The sequence below is a fragment of the Macaca thibetana genome, chromosome 10, assembly GCF_024542745.1.
Source record: "Macaca thibetana thibetana isolate TM-01 chromosome 10, ASM2454274v1, whole genome shotgun sequence".
Taxonomy (NCBI): Eukaryota; Metazoa; Chordata; class Mammalia; order Primates; family Cercopithecidae; genus Macaca; species Macaca thibetana.
The window spans coordinates 25,438,639-25,455,863 of record NC_065587.1 but is presented as its reverse complement, the minus strand read 5'-3'; positions in this window follow the sequence as shown (position 1 = coordinate 25,455,863).

The following is a 17,225-nucleotide window of genomic DNA, read 5'->3' as shown; positions in this document are numbered from 1 at the left end:
TGTACCGGGCTACCTTCCCCTATTTATTTTAAACACATTTTGGTTCATAGAACTTGCTCACAACCAGCAGTTTGAATGATAGAAATGCTTATTTCATAGGGATAGTGAAGCAACAAATGATCTCTCTCATAGCACAATGCCTGAGGGAGACAGTGAGTGCTCCAAAATAATGATCACTGATGCATGTTATAGAGAAATATCATGGGAACAGGATTTCCCCATTTTGCTCCCACTTCTCCCCACAATGCTGACACATAAAATTAACTATCAGTGTCCAGGTTATGTGTTCTAATATCTTCCCCTATTTGTTTTAAACATAGTTAAAAATACATTTAAACAGAAATAATAATCATTGATGTATGTTACAGAGAAATATCATGGGAGAAGTCAGAAAACAGACAGACATTTTTTCTACTTCCACTATATCACGTCCTCTCTTTATCAGGGGTATCCAGTGGTTTTAGGCAGATGGGACAGACCCTGCAGTCCACAGACAAACTCTGTGTTCTAAGATGTTTGGCACAATTATTCATAAGCTCAAAGATGAGGAACCTGTAGAATTCTTCCTTAAGGCTATCGTCTGGTACATAATCTAATTTTGATGTCTAAAGCTTAACATCACCTCTGTCTTTGTATTTTCTGTAATAAATTCTAATCTCACCCAGACTAATGGATGCCGAGGGTGGTGGAGATAAAAATCTGTACTCAGGAAAGCAAAATGAAATACACATTAAAAACTTTTAAACTAGGTATCCCTGCTACATATCTTTTGAAGCATGCTGGATGTATTGATTTTGACTACTAGCGTCCCTTCCTTTATGAAACCATGCCTCCCTCACTCCCCAGAGGCTGTTAATCACTGTTATCTGCCTCCTGACCACAGTGGAGGGCCTATGACCAGGCTGAGCCAATTGTAGCACCCATGTCAGTGTCCTCTTGGGCTCAGTGATTGGTCCTGAGGTGAACATGTGACCCAAGCAGAGCCAATCCAAATCCTTAGTTGGATTTCTATATGGATGCTGAAAGAGAGAGCCACAGACAGATAGATAGATGGATAGATAGATAGACAGACACAGAAGTTTTGGATTACAAACCATAAGGATTCTGGGACTGCCTGTGACCATTCTTTCTACCTAGTAGAGAGAGTAACACACAGAAGAAAGATGGAGAGAATTGAGTGCCAGCCACATGGGTCAATAGCACGTGAGAACCTGGATCTAGCTACATTTTCCCCATCTTGCTTAAATTCATTTGAGCTAAAACAATGATCTCTGGCAGTTCCACACTCCTCAAATTCACTTAAAAATGATGAAGAAAGCTACAGACCTGTTTGTGCAAAAGAGTTCCAGCTTGGGCCATGCTAGGCTGAGCATCTCCATGCCAGGTGGCCAAGACTCCCATTACCCTTTTGTATTCTGGCAGTCTGCTCTGGTGCCCCAACCTGCAGGTCTTGGATGGAGAGGCCTAGGATAGGATCCCCAAATCCTGACTCTCTGAGCCTCAGTATTCTTATCAACTGTAGATATCAGTCCCTACCTCAAAGGAGAGTAAGAGAATTAAATAAGATTAATTTTATTAGTTAATAAATTAATGGCCTGGCACAGAGGAAGTGCTCCGTCGGCAGGAGCTGTCTAGCCCCAATTCAGAGTTCCCAGCCTGCTGCTCCCTCTCCTGCCTGACCCAGTTTTTCATCTAAATTTGGCCATTGGCCCAGGCCCTGGCCTATTTTAGGTACACCTCTTTTTGTTGCAGGAAAAAGAGACCCAAACAAGCTACCTTAAAACAAGGGGTTTATTGTAAGAATGAATGGGAACAGGAACATGGAGGGGGTGGAGGCAGGGAAACCCTTAGGACTGAAGCTGTTTTGATGTGAGAATTCTTTTTTTTCTTTTTCTCCTTCAGAAGGAATCATTTCACCTGTCACATATCCTTGCAGAAAGGGCCTTTTGCAAGGCCTGGATGTAAACAAAACTCAGAGAGGTATTGTCAAAGGCTAAATCTCTCCTGCATTGGTAGGGAGAGAATGGATTTTGGTGGTTGTTAATAATTTTGGTTTTAACAGCTCTCAGGCCCATGAGGTCTGTAGTGAGAAAGGAAGTGAGCAGGAACGTCAAAATGGAGGGATGTGTGAAGTGACTGTCATTTATTATCCTAAGCAGGATACTTTGAGAATGAAAGGGGCACCATGAAGAATTACACAAGGACAATAGACATGAAAACAGTCCAGGGAAACCAGGACATAGGGTCGCCTTAAGAGTACAAGGGTCTGGGAAGGAACGGACGGGGAAAGTGGGTTCTCAGACTGAAAAGAGTGTGGCTGCTGCCCAGGAAATGCCAGGTTCGTAAGTGGAGGGCTGGATGGCCAGTAAGGAAGCACCTGGGTACCCAGAGATCATTTTATATTGCCTGCCCCCTAGGTGGACAACCTTCAGGTATGGCTTGATCCGGGGGCCTGGATCAGGAGGTCAACAGGATCCTGTTTCTCTCTCTCTCTCTCTCTGTGCTCATGGAACTTTGATTCATCTGCAACAAAGGCCGATGGCAGCCTGCAGCCTACACACAGGGAGACCCAGGCCCTTCAACTCATCTTCTCAGACTTCCACTCTCCAATGTTTGAAACCATAGGAGACCTCTGTGCACTGACAGGTCATGGAGAGAAACTCCCCAGATACTTAGAGTGGGAAAGTGGGACTGAAGATGAGCATCCCCGTCCCATCCTGGATCAGTGTGGGCACCCTCCCTGTGACATGCAGAGCTCTTCATATCACATCTGTACACTCAGAACTCGATACATGCTGTGAGTCTTCCCTGACCTCCCCCACTTTCTCCAGGTCTCTGCTTTCTAGTGTCTGCACCTCTCCTTGACTCTTCCCTTTGTCTTCCTGACCAACTCCTTGCCCTGATGCTTATCAAAGCTTAGCAATGCCGAGACAACCTTTTCCACTCCCCAGGTAGGCCCCAGAATGCTCTCACCCCTGGGGGACCATGGGCACCTCCCTATGGTAGACATGCATGGCTCTTCTCATCCAGCTTATTATCTCTGCCTTTTATGTGGCAACAATGCCCCAGTATTGCTAAAGCGAGAACCCCACCCCCACTCTCATTTATTCTCTACGCTTTCAAGGAAGCCATCTCCACCCCTGGATATGAGTAGTGGAACATAGGACCTACGCTAAGCCAGTCAGCACATTCTGTCTCTCTAGCCACTAACTAGTCTAGTTATGGGTCATTCAGAGTCTGTGCATGGCCTACAGTCATAAGGAGAGCCTGGGGATTCTTTTCTGAGGCTCTGGAGGGGTAAAGATGGAATGCAGAGCTGTCAATGCCATTTTTGTTGAGGATTTGACACGTTGTCAAATCCAAGGAACTAATGTTGACAAGTGGAGAAACAGGATCTTGGTGATATCAGTGAAGCCCCTGGATCAAGCCATACCTGAAGGTCTGCCCTTGGGCTGTTCAAACACAGGAACTAATAAATTCCCTTTTCTCAGGCCAGGTTCTCTGCTACTTGCAATTGACAGAAGATTCAGCTCTAACTGAAGATTAGGACCCTTGGCCAAGAGGTGCTCAAACCAAAGGGATAAATGAATTACATAGCTGCTCACACAAAGCTCTGAGCCTTGCCCTCCCATAGGGTAAATTTCGAGGATCTACTTAAAGCTATTGACCCACATCCTCCTATCCACTAACCCATGCTCTTACACAATCTAGTCCTGGCAATATTATGAAGTAGGTTAAGTCTGTTTCTGAAGCTCCAGTGTCCCACCTGACTGCCCTCTGTGCAGCCCCCAGCCCAAAAAGTGGGTCTGCACAGCCTGTTTCATGCATATGTGGGTTCCCTGGAGCTACTTACGCCCCACCTCCCTCTGCTCAGGGTCCCAGATCCCACTGCTGTCTCCAAGACCCTGCAAGACTCAGCCCCTGACCTCCCTGTGCTTGTCCTGCACTGTATGCCCCTCACTCTGGGTGCCGGCGACGTGGGTGACTTCCGGGGTCCTTGACTCAGCAAGCTCTTTCCCACACTGGAGCCTTTGCAGATGCTGGTTTCTCTGGGCAAGAATCCCTTTTCCATATCTGTACCTAGTTATCTTCTAATCCTCCTTTAAGTGTCAGGTGAAATGTCACTCCCCCAGCAAGTCCTTTACAGCCTTTAATCCAGATCAAGCCAACCCATTTTACATTCTCATAGCACCTTGTGGCTTGTCTCTTGTAACTGTAATTCTGCGCTTAGTCGCTCCTTGGGGGCTGTCACAAAACCTGGCACATAGTAGGTTCTCAGAAACGTGGATGAGTGACTGTAGGAGGCACAAGCCCCACCAGCAGGCAGCACAGAAAGGAAACAAAGATCAAAAGGGAGGTGGTGACTTGCCCAGGGTCACACAGCAAATCTATGGTAGTGTGGACACCTGAGTCCAGACTCTTTAGTGCTCTTATGAGCCCAGAGGTGGTTGCCCATCCCTTTGCCTGTAGATGCTTGTTCTGTTTACATTCTGAAGGTCTCTTCTGAAACTCTGTGGCTGCCCGGCTGGTGGAAGGCCTGAGCAAGTGGCAGAGATGTGAGCCCGGCAGAAGGCATGGCTGTCTTGGGGCCCAGCAAGGATGAGTTGGGTTAAAGTTTATCCCATTTCCTGAATATCTGAGTCATCAGACCAACAGCAGGTGCAAAGAGCATGATTGTGTGGGTGAGACCCCTGTGTGTCAATGGCCCTGACATTGCTACAAGGCCCAGAACAAAAGAGGCAGAAGGCCCTGAATGCAGTAATTTCTCCTCCTGATCTTCCACCGTGATCAGTGGCTACACTTGGGTTTCAATCGCAGCTCTGATGCTTGCCAGCTGTGTGACCTTAGGTACGTAACCTCACTACTGCGAGTCTGCTTGCCTCTTTGTGAAACATGAATATTAATAGTAACAACCTCATTAGGTAGTAATGAGAATTAAATTAGAAGATAACATGTGCCTGTAACTGCCTTATCCCGAAAAGGTGCTCAAATTGCATCCCCTGGGCAATGGCTTAATATACCTACCCAAAAAGCAATTATAATATTGATTGCTTTGTTTACTTAGTGTCTGAACACCCCTCCAGAGTGTAAGCTGGACAAGGGCAGATTTCTTCTTCTTTTTTTTTGATACAGAGTCTCGCTCTGTCGCCCAGACTGGAGTACAGTGGCGCGATCTCAGCTCACTGCAAGCTCTGCCTCTGGGTTCACGCCATTCTCCTGCCTCAGCCTCCCAAGTAGCTGGGACTACAGGCGCCCACCACCACACCCGGCTACCGGCTAATATTTTGTATTTTTTTTAGTAGAGATGGGGTTTCACCGTGTTGGCCAGGATAGTCTCGATCTCCTGACCTCGTGATTCGCCCACCTCAGCCTCCCAGAGTGCTGGGATTACAGGCGTGAGCTACCGCACCAGGCCAACAAGGGCAGATGGATCATGTTCACCAGTAAATTCCTGGCATGGTGCCAGGCACATAGAAGGCACTCAGTAAATGGTGAATGGATGGATGAATGGGCAGATGGCTGGGTGAGTGAATGGGAGAGTGGATGGGTGGATGAAGAGATGCATGGATGAATGGATGGGTGGATGGGTGGGTGAATGGGTGTGTGGATGAATGGGTAGGTGAGTAGATAGGTGAGTGGATGGATGGATGGATGAGTGGAAAGGTGGGAGTAAGGTAGGTGGATGGGTGGATAGATGGATGGATGGGTGAATGAATGGTGGAAGGGTGGGTGGAAGGGTGGGTGGAAGAGTGGGTGAGTGGGTGGATGGATGGATGGATAGGTGGGTGGATGGGTGGGTAGATGGATGGATGGAAAGGTACGTGGAAGGGTGGATGGGTTGATGGACAGATAAAAATGGATGGATGGGTGGATGGGTTGATGGACAGATAAAAATGGATGGATGGGTGAATGGGTGGGAGAGTGAGTGGGTTGATGGGTTGATGGGCAGGTGGATGGATGGATGAAAAGATGGATGGAAGGGTGGGTGGATGGGTAGATGGATGCATGAGTGGATACAAGGATGGGTGAATGATAGATGGATGCATGAATGGAGGCATGGATGAGTGGATGGATGGACGGGTGGGTAGATATGTGGGTGGATGGATGAAAGGGTGGATAGAAAAGTGGATGGATGGGTGGGTGGATGGATGGATGGATGGACGGATGGATGGAAAGGTGGATAGAAGGGGGGGTGTGGGTGGATGGGCTGGTGGATGGATGGATGGAAAGGTGGGTGGAAAGGTGGATGGATGGATGGATGGATGGATGGATGGATGGATGGATGGATGGATGGAAAGGTGGGTGGAAGGGTGGGTGGATGGGCAGATAGATGCATGAGTGGATACAAGGATGGGTGGATGATAGATGGATGCATGAATGGAGGCATGGATGAATGGGTGGATGGGTGAATAGGTGGAGATGTGGAAGGGTGGGTGGGATGGGATGGGTAGATGGATTTGTAGAAAAAATGTAAGTTTTGGTTTCTGAAAACCTAGGTCTCCAGCCTCGGCCTTACGCTCATGTCTCTAATTCTCTTCCCTCTCTCATCTCGGTGTGCATAGCCCAGGTAGCTGTGAGTGCAAAGAACGTTAGGATAAACATAGAGCACTCTCCTCTGAGTATTATTTTTAGTTTCCATGCTGCAGAGGTCAGAGTGTCAAACAAAAAAGATAGACCTTTTCTCTCTCAAGGAGAGAATCGGTCACATGTGTGTGGGCAGCAGTGGAGGTGGGTGTTAGTTTGTTTGGTTTAACAGCTATTTGACTCAGACCTCCTGCCAGCAGGAGTGGGTGACCTTTCCTTGGAGCTCTGGACACTGAGCCAAGCCTAGGAGGGCAATTCCCTTTGCTCATGAGCTCTGTTAATGTAGCTGTGTCCTGCTGAGATTCAATTTCCCACTGACTTCACTTCCCTGTTGCCACCAAATGTGTGCATATGAGGGCTCTGCAGAAATAAGAGTCATAGGGGCCTGGAACGAGAGTGGAGGAGGAGGTGAAGAAATTGAAATGCCAGTCATACACACCCTGTTACATTAACTCCTTGTGGTAGACTAAGATGATAATAACCCCACAAAGAGTCTGTCTCTCTGAGTCCACACTCCTTTGCAATGTACTTTGTTGCTTTTCCCCTCCTGGATTTATGACTTGCTTTGGCCAAAAGGATGTGGTATGAGTGATGCTGGGTACTTTCCAGGGCTCAGTCTTAAGGGGTGCTGTAGTTTCTCTTGCTGTTTTGGAACTTTGGTTCCACCAGGCTGTGTAGAAGCCCAGTTGCACCTGTGTGGATGAGAGACCACATGAAGAAAACTGGAGATGGCCCAGTAGACAGCATCAAATGCCAGACACTGGCAGTTGGCCCCTTCAGCTCAGCGAATCCTTTAACTAAATGCAACCTTGTGAATGAACTCAGGCAAAACTGCAGAGGAACTGCAAAAGCAACCCAAAGCATCAGAAGCCACAAGGCAATGTTGTCTTAAGGCACATTGTGGGGTGGTTTGCAACCCAGCAAAGGCCAATGAATTGCTTCTGTAACAAACATCCCCAAAACTCACAGCTCAAATGATAAAAGTTTTCTTCTTGCTTCCATCCCAGTCTGATGTGGATGAAGACTTCTGCTCCGTGTCATCATTGAGGAACCCACATTTCTTCTATACTCTAGCTTTGATCATATTACAAGGTTCCTCTACTGAATCCTTAGGCAATGAGGTAAGAAAGGGCATGGAAGATGTCCCAGGAGGCTTAGGGGTGAGGCCTAGAAGTGACCCATGTCACTCCTGCCTCTGTTCCACTGGTGGAACTCAGTCTTATGGCTAAGTGGATAGCAAGAAGAGGGAAATGGTATAGGAAGCAACTAGCCAGTTCCAGCCTCTTCTTGCCAGACTCTGGGCTCAGCGCTTTGTCCTCAGCATCTCATTAAAGGCTCATAGCCACACTTCGGGATAGGGACTAGTCACCCACAGATTTGCACAGCTGTCCAACTTGAGCCAGTGATGAATAAAGACAGATAAGGTTGCTGTTCTCTCGTGGAGCTTACATCCAAGGGAGAAGTCAATCCATAAATAAGGAAACTAATACATAAGTAATTTCAGAGAGTGATACATTCTATGCAGCATGTATCAGAGTGGAGGTTTAGAGTGAGGGGTGCTATTTTGGATAGGGCGGGCAGGGGAGCTTTCTGCGAGGAGGTGACTAAATTAAGATCTTGCTGTGAAGCTGTTTCATTGCCTGCTACCCTCCACTTCTCCCTGAATAAAACAGCCATGATCTACTGTTGAGTTCCTCAATATCCTTGGCTATATAAGCATGTTTCCTAGCTTCCTTGCAGGAGGAGGGTTGGATAGGAGTAAGTTGTTATATGGACATTTCTTTTAAGTTCCTTAAGAGAGGAAAACTCAACTCAGAGGTGAGAATAATTTTGCCATTCCTTCCTTTTTCCTGCCTATAATGCAGATGTGATGGCTGGTGCTGCAGCAGCCATAAGGCACTATGAGGTGAGATGCTAAGAACAGCAGAGCAGAAAGACACAAGGAGCTGGGTCTTGTGTGGAAATGCTATACTGCCCTGGATGTCATAGTACAATACTTCTTTTGTGTGAGGGAAATAACCCTGGTATATCTTGTTTATACCATTATTATTTGGAATTGCTGTTGCTGAATGCAATTCCTAAGTAATACAGGCTGTATAATGGGATTTTATGATGAGCAAATTGAGACTTAGAATGGTTAGCACTTCTTGCAAAGTAACATAGTGAAATTGAGGAGTTAGGTTTTGAACTCAGGTCTGTGGGGCCCTAAGTTCAGAGTTTTGGATGTAGCTCAGCCTCCCTTGGCTGGGGGTGGGGGTGGACAGAAGGAGTTAGCCAACAGTATCAACTGTGGAAAGGAGTGTACTGACTGGATCAAGGATTGCTTCAAAGAGCCCCCAAATTCACTTTTGCGAGGTAAATTTTTTCTTCTTGACTTTATGATCCTGATCTAGGTTCTGGTATCCTAACTTCTCTCAGCCTCATTTTCGTCCACTGCCAGGTTGGTGCATCTGTCCTCTTACTGCTGTGTCAACACACTCTTGCAAGACCCTCACTGCAGCAGCACTTGGTGAACCGTCCTCCCAGGACCCTCACACAGAACATCTAAGCAAGCATCAGCCCAGCCCTTTGCTCCTAGTGCCAGGTTGATCCCAGGGAAGCCAAGTTAAAAAACAAATGCAAGGACATTTTGAGGGAAAAATCTCACTGATGCCCAAGGTAATATAGAAGCCAAGAGAAGATATTTGCTGCCAAGCAACCAGGCTGAGTTTTATGGGAGTTCGGGGTAGTGAAATGCATGCATGTCGATCATTCGAATGCCTCTACCTCCAAAGCATGCTGCCTCCTGGAATCACTCCAGTCGACTTTCCCACCCACGATTCCTCAGGCTTCCTGAAAATTGTGGGGGCCTGCAGAAGTCACCCCAAGTTGCTCAATCCAAGAAATTTTCCTCTGAGCTGACAATAAACCCTTAGACTAAATTTTCTCAGGTTGCATTCAGGAAGAGACTAGACACAGCTCGGCAGAAAATTGGATTTGTGCAGCTTGAAAAAGATGCTCTTGTAATTCCTCTAAAGCCTGTGAGCCACCTAAAGGGCCCTAGACATGTATAGCAGCCCATCTCCAGACCTTTGTCTGTGCTGTTCCCTCAGCCAAGAAGAATTTTGCCCTACCTTTTTACATGACTGACTCTTTCTTATCCCTGAGCTCTTAGGGTAAGTGTCACCCCCTCAAGAAATACAAATATGTCCACACAAAAGCCTGTATAGAAGTGTTCATAGCAGCATTATTCATAATAACCCCAAAGTGAAAACACCTAAAGTCCATCAACTGATTGATGATTCCACAAAGCGTGCTATATACGTGCTGTATCCTTGCAACACAGTATTATTTGGCCGTTGAAACAGATCTCTCTCTCTCTCTCTCTCTCTCTCTCTCTCTCTCTCTCTCTCCTTTCTTTCAAGATGGGTCTTGCTCTCTTGCCCAGGCTGGAGTGCAGTGGCATGACCATGGCTCACTCTAGCCTCAACCTCCCAGGCTCAAGCAATCCTCCTCGCTCAGCCTCCCAAGTGGCTGGGACCACAGGTGTGTGCCACCACACCCTGCTACTTTTTTTTTTTTTCCAGAGATGGGGTGTTGCTCTTCTGTCCAGGCGGTGTTTAACTCCTAGGCTCAAACTCCCAACTATGTCTCCCAAAGTACTGGGATTACAAGTGTGAGCCATCATACCTGGCAGGACTGATGTTCTGATACATGCTGCAATATGAATAAACCTTGAAAGCATTATGCTAAGTGAAAGAAGTCAGGCTCAGAAGGCCACACATGGTATGATTCCATTCATAATAAATGTCCAGAATAGGAAAATCCATAGAGACAGAAAGTAGATTAGTGGTTGCCAGGGCCTTTGCGGGAAGGAGAAAATGGGGAGTGACTGCTAATAGGTACAAGCCTTTTTTGGGGGGTGATGAAATGTTCTAAACTTAGATTGTAGTGATGATTGCACAACCTCGCAAAAATATTAAAAACCACTGAATTTTGCACTTTAAAAGGGTGAATATTACAGCATGTGAATTATAACTCAATAAATCTGTTTAACAAAATACCACTCCCTCAAAGAGGCCTTCTGTGAGTCCTCTCTCTGAAGGTGGTGTTCTTTTAAAAAGTTTTTTTGAGACAGCGTCTTGCTGTGTCTCCCAGGTTGTGGTGCAGTGATGCCATCTTAGCTCACTGCAGCCTCAACCTGCTGGGCTCAAGGGATCCTCTTCCTCAGGCCCGAGTAGCTCTACAGGCACACATCACCATGCTTGGCTAATTTTTTTACTTGTATATTTTTTTAGAGATAGGGTCTCACTGTGTTGCCCAGGCTGGTCTCAGACTTCTGTGTTCAAGTGAGTCAGAAGTCTCCTGCCTTGGTCTCCCAAAGCGCTGGACTTACAGGCATGAACCACCGTGCCTGGCTTCCTGATGTTCTTTAATTCAGGCCCTGCTTTATTCAATTCCCCATCCTGTTGACCACCAGCTGCGATAATTTGGTACATTTATGTGTATGTTGTGTGTGTTCATGCATGTGTGTGCTCCTCACTTCTAGCAGGAAGTTACATAAGAGCGGGGGGCTACGTCTGCCTCACCAGAATGGTTTCCCCGGCACTCAGTACAGGGATGGTTGTTGATTGAATATCTGTTGGTTGATTGAAGGAGTCCTGGCACGCTGTCGCTGGAAGGGAACTGAGTGCTCATCCAATCCTTCCTGTTTGCAGATGCAGAGGCCAATTGCTCAGAGGGGGAGGGGCTCACTCAAGGACTTAGCTTTCAGTGGCTGTGTTCTTTAATTTTATTCTCCCTCAGTTGTTTTCCAAAGATTTGGGAGTCCAGTAAACCACTGCTCAAGTGGAACAGACAGACTGTTCTGGACTTAGCAGTTAAGTGACAAAGATAAATGAGGTTGGGGGGGGGGTCCCCGTTGAGTTAATAGATGCATACTCCCTTCTATAGCAATAGATGGTGTGTGGCCTTAATGTCTATAAATGCCACTCATGTAACCATGAGGACCCAACCTCTGCTGAGCTAGTGGCAGATGCTGCCACAGGGAATGGGGGTTCCAGCCAACTTGGGTCCTGCTGTGGGACCCAGCTGACAGGGCACAGTAGCCCGGCCGTGCCCCATCGTGGCAAATTGCTCCTCAGTGAGCCAGCTGGCTCTTGGCCTGCAGAGCTGTGGGTTCTTTTGTGCCTTGAAGTAATTAATTATGCCATATGGCAAGGAAACACAACAAGATTTATAGCAGAGTCAGCGACAGATGGCCCCGAGAGAAAAACACAGATCTGCAGAGAGATACAGAGACGACGGGCGTCCAAAGCCATGGGAGATGATGTGTGTCGGGGGAGTGGGGAGGGAAAGGACCCTTGGCTGGGGTCCGAGGCTTTGACACTTCTTTGAGACTGTCCGTCGGAAGGCAGATCCTTTCTTCCGCCTTTGGAATTTTTTAATTTACCCCCCTCCCAGTGTAGGGGAAGAATTGGGCTCTGACTTCCAGGGTGTCTGTGTGGGATGAGAGAGAAATGCCAATTGAGAGATACAGAAAAGAGTGAGAAAATCCTGGAGAGGACTGAGTTAGTGTTCCAAGAGCCCACAGGCCCCCTGAGCTCTGAGAAGCTTCCAGCTTCAGTGTTCCGAGCCGCCTTCTGCATTTTGATCTGAGGAGTGATCCACCTCCGCTGCCATCGTCTCAGTGCCCCATCAACACCTCAAACGCAGCATATCCCAAACAGAAGTCATCCCTTCTTCCTACTCCTCATACAGCTTCTACTCTGGTTTCTCCCCTACTCCCCCGGCAAAGTCCTCCTTCTAGAATGCAAATCTGGCCATGTTACCCCTTGTTCCCCCACCCCACACTTAATACCTACTCCCCAGACTCTCCCCAGGGTCTTCTATATCCTTACCCCCGAGGTCCATCTCCCAGCACCCCTCCCTGGCTCCTACTTATGCCACATCTGCCGTTTTCTTTTTTTCTTTTTTCTTTTTTTATTTGAGATGGAGTTTCACTCTTGTTGCCCAGGCTGGAGTGCAATAGAGTGATCTCGGCACACCGCAACCTCCACTTGCCCTGGTTCAAGCGATTCTCCTGCCTCAGCCTCCTGAGTAGCTGGGATTACAGGCATGCAACACCACGCCTGGCTAATTCTTGTATTTTTAGTGGAGACAGGGTTTCTCCATGTTGGTCAGGCTGGTCTCGAACTCCTGACCTCAGGTGATCAGCCTGCCTCAGCCTCCCAAAGTGCTGGGATTACAGGCATGAGCCACCGTGCCTGGCCACATCTGCAGTTTTCTATACTCAATATCCTATTTCACACTCTATGCCTTTGTAAATGCTATTTCCCTCTACCTGGATTGCCTTTCCTCAGCTGGCTTGCCCAGAAAATCCTCAGTCATCCCAGCTCACAGATCTCTTCCTCTGTGTCCCTTCTATGACATGTTTGAACAGAGTTAATCCTATGCTCCTTTGTGCTGCCACCAAAATTTGAATATTGCTCACTCATGACTCAGCACTTGGTTTTTACAGGTCTGATATCCCCACTTGGTTTGTGGGCAAAAACTCTTCTATTACTTCCTTTTTTCTAAGCATAATAAAATGCATGGTGCACACAGTAGGCACCCTTGGGCTTCCCCTCCATCACCCAGTTATGGATCCTACATAATAAATGCATGTATATTAGAAAGATGAAAGAATAGCTGGGGTTTCAACTCTGAGGCCAGGATGGGAGTCAAAGGAAGAACCTAATCGAATTGTTTCACTGACGTTTGCTGTTGATTGATTGCATGGACTGATGCCAATTCATGGCCTCCCTGTATCCACACTTTTTGCAATGAGACTTTGAAGCACCTCCCATCAAGAAATGGAGTCTATTTCCCCACTCTGAATCTAAGCTGCTCTTGTGACTTTGACCAATAGAATGTGATGGAAGTGATGGCATGCAAGTCCCAATCCTTACAACCTTTCTCTCACTCTCTTGGACCTCTGCCCAGCTGCCATGTGAACAAGCCCAAGCTACTCTGGTGGAGGATGAGAGACATATGGATCAGAGACGTGCTGTCCTAGCTGAATCTATTCCAGACCAGCCCAGTCTAGCCAATCACTTCCCAGATAAACAGAACCATCAGGCTGACCTAAGAACTTGTGAGCTGAGTAAATCCCTGTTGTTCCAAGCCATTGATTTTTTGAGGGTGGGGCGGGGGGGTGGTTTGTTATGCAGCTATAACAAATACATGATCCAACATGAGCAGAAACCCATTATGCTGTTAGTTAATAATTAACTGACCCTTGATTGGAAAGAAGTTTCGAATGGGGCAGTCGTTCTAGGGCCTTTAATTTTCCTGCTGGTAAAACAAGGAGAGAAGGAGAACAAGAAAATAATACAAAGCTCTTACTCATCCCACCAAGTTATGGGTCTTATGGTTGAGCCAGAAATCTTAACACCAAGTTGTCCAGTGTTTCTCAAACTGTGTCCCACAGGGCATTCATTCTAAGGGATGTTATCAGATGTTACCAGGAGGAAAAAGGAAGATCTTTTGGCTAAAGACATTTGGAAAACACTGACTTCATGAAAGCAACTCAAAGTCTTTGATGGAGTCAATTGTCAGTGTCTTTAACATGCTCATTATGTATCCTAAGTTTGAGAAGGAGGACTTGATGTTCAGTGCATCTCAAACATATTTTCACTACAGTTCTATGGGACACACTTTGGCAAAAAGCTTAATTGGCATAAGTATCCGTCTGGTACACAGAACCAAGCTATGGCATTCTTGAAAAGCAGTCGGTCAGCCAAGACCCAGAGCTGAGAAATGTTTGTTTAGACAAGTGATTGGATTTTCATTCTTGTATTAACAGCTAGACCCCAAGCTTACATCTTCCAGTCCCACAGAACTTACACAAGTGTCAGCCCTCCAGAGACCATATCTTCCTCCTCTCCAGTCTCCAACCTACTCTAAGCAAAACATTTCAAGTTTCTTCAATTACATCTCACAAGGCTGGTTACAAGCTCCCTTCATCTACCTAGATACTCTCTTTTATTTTTATTTTTTTGTAATTTGAGGAGAACCATAACAAAATTTAAGTATTTCAAGCGTGGTATCATCATCTCCCTCATTTAGATTCCGGACCTCTGTTAATATGACCTAAAAAGGCTTTAGTGTTTGTGTTAATGTCAATGCACTCTTGATTTACATTGAGTTTTCTTTGAACAACAACAAAAAAAACCCCGTGTATTTAACTCATTGGAGCATTTGCAAAATTCATCTTGTACTTGTGCCATTTTTAAGACCTAAGTATAAAGCTTTATATTTGTCTCTTCTAAATGTCATCTTCTAAGATTTGCCTCCTAACTTCTGTTTAGATCTTGATTCTGAAATCCCTCATATTTCCAGTCTCTTAGAGAACTCTGCCTACATCATGCAGTTTAGCATATGACCTTTGTAGTGGCTGTGTGATATTCTTCCCACCCAGAAACTCTTCCAGTAACAGCAGCATGACTTTCCTCTGTTAGATTCCCTTCCTCACTCCCTACAGAACTGCAGGTGGAATTGACTCCACTTCCCTACTGGGATGAGCATGTGACCAAGTTTTGACCAATCAGAGTGTGGTGAACGCCCCCCATCTCTGGTTGGTTGACACATAGTCACATGATAAATAGCAGTGAGAGCAAAACCTTCAGTTTAGTCTGGAGAGACTGTGAAAGTGACCAGAAATGCCTCATTTTCCTCCAGGCTTGGTGCAGTAAGGATGAAAACCTGGAGCTGCTGACGGCTGTCTGGCTGGTGGTCACACACAGGGGCCTGCCTCCTGGGTTCACGCCATTCTCCTGCCTCAGCCTCCCGAGTAGCCGGGACTACAGGCACCTGCTACCACGCCCGGCTAATTTTTTGTATTTTAGTAGAGATGGGGTTTCACCGTATTAGCCAGGATGGTGTTGATCTCCTGACCTCATGATCCATCCACCTCGGCCTCCCAAAGTGCTGGGATTACAGGCGTGAGCCACCACACTCGGCCTGTCAAGGTTTTCAATTGTCTGGAGGATGTGGTTCCAACTGGAAGTGTTTGGAAAACAGTTGGCATTTTCTGTTAAAGCCAACCACATACGCCTACCCAATGTCCAGCAGTTCCATTCCATTCTTAGGTATATACCCAACAGAAGTGCGATGAATAGATGTGTTCACAAAAGACTTGCAAAAGAATGTGCATAGCAGCCTTTTTCTCTAATAGCAAAAAAAAAAAAAAAAAAAAAAAAAAGAAATCATAGTCCTTTAGTGGTAGAATGAATCATAAAATTGTGGTGTTTTCATATGATTGAATACTATAAAAATAATTGAACAAACAAGTGCTTCTCATTTCAACATAAATGAACTTCACAAACATCATGTTAAATGAAAGAAGCCAGGCACAAAAGAGTATATCTGAGAGATTCCGTGTATGTAAAGATCAAAAACGGGCAAAAGTAACGTATGGTTATACAAATCAGAGTTGAGGTTCCCTTCAGTCGGGGAGGGTAATGACTGCAGAGGACAAGGGGAGGCTTCTGAGAGGCGGGGATGAAGAATGTTGCTCCATCCCTTGTTCCTGGCTCTGGTTACAGAGATGTATTTGCTTTCTGAAAAATTATGATAGAGGTATATGCTTATGATTTGTTCAGTTTTCTGTATGTATGGTAGACTTTAATAAACCTTTACTTACAAAGGTGATTGGGAAGCAGTCAGACATTTCTGAGCAGGGGCCAGGGATGCCAGGCAGTACTACACAATGAAGAATTGTCTAGCAGCTCAGGCTACGTTCAAATGCCACAGCCAACATTGAGTTTGATGAAAACCCAGTTTGTAATTATTTCAGCCAGGAGCTGAACTCCATTTTTTCCCCCCATTCTAAATCTACACGGAATTTTCTGGAAGGGAAACGATGGTATAAATATAATAGAAGGAGAATTGTATTTCTTTTTTATCCTGAACAAGCATTGTTTGGAAAACCACATCACTCACAGCCATACCACTGGTAGTAGGCCATGGACACAGCCTACCTGTCAGCCTAAATTTGGAGCTGACATGTTCTTGGAGGATGTGGGCATCTCCTGTTTACTGCTAGTAATCCGTTCTTTTTTAAAAAGGTGTGACTCATACACAGTAAGGTGCACAAATTTTAAGTGTACAGTTTGACAGTTTTTATAGATGTAGACTACTGCACCACTGCCTAGATCAAGATACAGAAAATTCCCATATCCCCAGCAGCAAATTCCATCATGCTCCTTCCCAGTCAATATACCACCAAAAGCAACCACCATTCTGAATTCTCTCACCGTAGATTAGTTTTGCTTGTTCTACAATTGCAAATAAATGGAATCCTACAGTATGTACTCTTTTGTCTCTGGCTTCTTTCTCTCAACATTAAATTGATAACATTTCTCTACATTTTTGTGTGTAGTGGTAGTTATTCTTTTGCACTGTGGTATATAGTTTTCTTGTGCATGAATATATCACAACTCAGTAATCGTTCCTAAAAATCAGATGTTCTGGCCAGGCACAGTGGCTCATGCCTGTAATCCCAGTACTTTGGGAGGCTGAGGCAGGCAGATTACCTGAGGTTGGGAGTTGGAGACCAGCCTGACAAACACAGAGAAACCCTGTCTGTACTAAAAATACAATTAGCCAGGTGTGGTTGT